The following is a 3277-nucleotide window of genomic DNA, read 5'->3' as shown; positions in this document are numbered from 1 at the left end:
TCACCTGGCCCTATCCTGGACCAGGGCTTCCTATCTCCCTTGGACCAACCCAATAATACCTACTCCACCATCACCCACTGAAGCCCAGCCCCTGAGATCTTCCAGTGGCCAGCATTATTCAGGGTTCAATTACAGAGTCATTGTAAATATTTCAATATGGGTCTGAGATAAGGATGCATCTGATGAGGACTCCTATTTCTTTAAAAAAAAATCCATAATGGAATTCTCACTCCTAAATATAATTAACAATGATTGATTAATCTTACTAATCTTCTGAGCCTCTCACCTTTCCTAGCTGTCTTCCTTCTGTCTCACTTTCTTCCTAAATAGAGGCAGGACCATGCTACAGCCCCTGTTTGAAGTCCTCTTTGGGCTCCTTTTTGCCTCCAGAATGAAGTCTAAACCTCTTGGCCTGACACCAAAGATTCCCACCACCTGGCCGCAGCTCACCTCTTCAGCCTCCTCTCCCGGTCAGCTGTCCACACTTCCTGTGCTCCAGCCACCAGAACTTAACCACCCTTCTCTGCTCACACCCCACACCATCTACCCACGCCATGTCGATCCTGGCAGTGCCTCAGCCAGGAGCATCCTCCCCCTTCCAAGGCCCCATCACCCTCTACCACATTTTCCCTCATGCTCCAGTTACAATGAAGTGCTCTCTCCACCCACAGCAGGTTACTTCGAACTGTACTATGACGTTTATTTCATCCTATCATGAACTCTGCATGTTGTTTCCCTCTTGGTCTAACTCTATCCCTCCCACTAGATGGAATGGCAGATCTCATTCATTCACCTCTGTCTTTCCCCCAATGCCTGCTTCAGTGCACGTTACCCAGCAGGTGCTATTTAATCTGTGTTTGTGGACTGACAAATAAATTGTCCTCTTGGGTGTTTTTATAAGAGAGCTTGTTCTCTAATAGTTCTTCAGGTGGTATTGCACACATGCCAGCCATCACACATGCCCAGAGGGATGATCCTAGCGTTGACATGGAATCCCATGTTGAGGGCATGAAATGCCCATGCCCCAGCAAGGCAGTACTTTCTTGATATGGGGGTAGTTTTAACTTCGGCATCCCGTTGATGGGAGACAATTGTAGCCCACAGGCATCTTGCAGGCAGTGCCCAGCCAAAACAAGTTCTCCCTACTGAAATCTGAAAGGCTGAGAATCCCCTTCTGTGGCCCCGGGGGACGGCCACTGTCAGAGGAACTGCACCAGCTGCAGACCCAGCCTGGAGGGGGTCTATGCACCAGCCGAGAGGAAGTGACACCAGCACAGCAGAAGTAAAACCCCCCATGCTCATTCAGCCGATTGGGGGCCCGGCTCCGAAGCACCACCCACACCCAGCAGGGCTAGGAGATCTCTGCCCTGAACACACCCACCCTGAACCATGGAGGCTGACGGGGCCAGCCTGCCCCCCATCACACAGCAGCAGCGAGCAGCTAGGAAAGGGACCTGACCCCCTGCACTCCCTGGACTCACATCTTCCACTAATCACGGTGCAACTCCAGGTGTGGCTGACCCCATTCATTCCCCACCCCCTCCAACCAGAAGCATTTCACAGCTTTCTCTCAAAAAGATCCAACTCTACAATTCTTAGTGAGATGTCGATTTTACTAACACTTTGGTGGGAAGACAAGGAAGACATTTTATACATCGCAAGGTGAAGCTCCATAAAAACCACCTTTAAAGATTCTCTGTTCTCTGCGTATGTCCCCCCAGCTTATCTCGTTTTGTCACTTCCCAAATTCTTCTACTGTCCTCAGCCCTGGCCTGAAACTCTACTGAGCAAAAAAGGCATTAAGCATCTACTGTAACTGACGTCTGTCCCTTGGTGGGGATGAGAATCCTCGCTCTCCATCCAGACACAGCTTCTCAGCTGCTGATCAAATTGTTCTCCATAAGTCCCTTCTCCCTCTTTGCAAAACAGATTCCTTTGTGGAGGAGAGATTATACTACTGAGAAATTAAGTTAGTCTTCACAGTGGCGCAATAAGTTGAGTTTTTTCCATCGATCAGGCACTGTGTAAGGAAGGCACTGACATGCGTGACTTCATGTAATGTCCCCAACGACCTTGAAAGGTAGGTACCCCCACTGTTAAGGGGAGAAAATTTAGTCCCAGAGAGATTGAGCAATGAGCCCAATGTCAAACAGCTAGTAAATTAATGAAAGACAAGTCAAATTTTTTTAATGAGCAAAGATTTGAATAGACATTTCTCCGAAGAAGGTATCAAGTGGCCAACAAGTACGTGAAAAGACACTCAAATCATTAGCCACTGGGGAAATGCAAATCAAAACCACAGTGAAATACCACTTCACACCCACAGGATGGCTACACTCAGAAAGACAGATAGTAAGTGTTGGCGAGGATATGGAGAAGTTGGAGCTCTCGTACGCTGTTGGTGGGAATGTAAAATGGTGCAGACACTTTGGCAAACAGTCTGGCAGTTCCTCAGAAAGATAAATATAGGGAATTCCCTGGTGGTCCAGTGGTTAGGAAGTGGTGTGGCCAAAAAAAAAAAAGATAAATATAGAAGTGTCATGTAACTCAGCAATTCCACTCCTAGATATCTACACAAGAGAAATGAAAACACGTGTTCACCTAAAAACTGTACACAAATATTCATAGCAGCGTTATTCATAATAGCCAAAAAGGAGAAACAACACAAAGTCCATCAACTGATGAATGGAAAAATGAAATATGGTATATCCGTAAATTAAATATTATTCAGGCATAGTACTGATTCGTGCTACACAATATACACGAACCTTGAAATTATTATGCTAAGTAAAAGAAGCCAAACACAAAAAGCTACATATTGTATGACTCCATTTACATGAAACGTCCAGAAAAGGCAAATCCACAAGGACAGAAAGTAGATCAGTGGCTGCCTGCGGCTGGGGGAGGGGAAACGGGAAGGGACTGCTTTGAGTGCAGAGTTAATTTTTTTTTAATTTTTTGTCAGCACGGTGGGGTCTTAGTTCCTGGAACCCGCATCCCCTGCAGTGGAAGCACAGAATCCTTTTTTTTTTTTTTTTTTTTTTTATGTTTATTCATAATTTGATTATGCTCGGTGGGCAGCACATCTCCAGGAGCCTCCCGGAGCCTGGGGATCTGAGCTACGGTCACAGACCATGCAGGAGGCTTCACTAGGGTTGGGAGGCTGCGGGCTTTCCCTGGTGCTTTCCCACGTGCTGACAGGGAAGGAGGAGAGGGTGCGAGCATCACCATTTCTCGAGTCAGGACTTTCTCCTTTCTACACTTCCTCCATGCCCTG

The sequence above is a fragment of the Globicephala melas genome, chromosome 16 (assembly GCF_963455315.2).
Source record: "Globicephala melas chromosome 16, mGloMel1.2, whole genome shotgun sequence".
NCBI lineage: Eukaryota > Metazoa > Chordata > Mammalia > Artiodactyla > Delphinidae > Globicephala > Globicephala melas.
Note: the sequence above shows the minus strand (reverse complement) of the source record.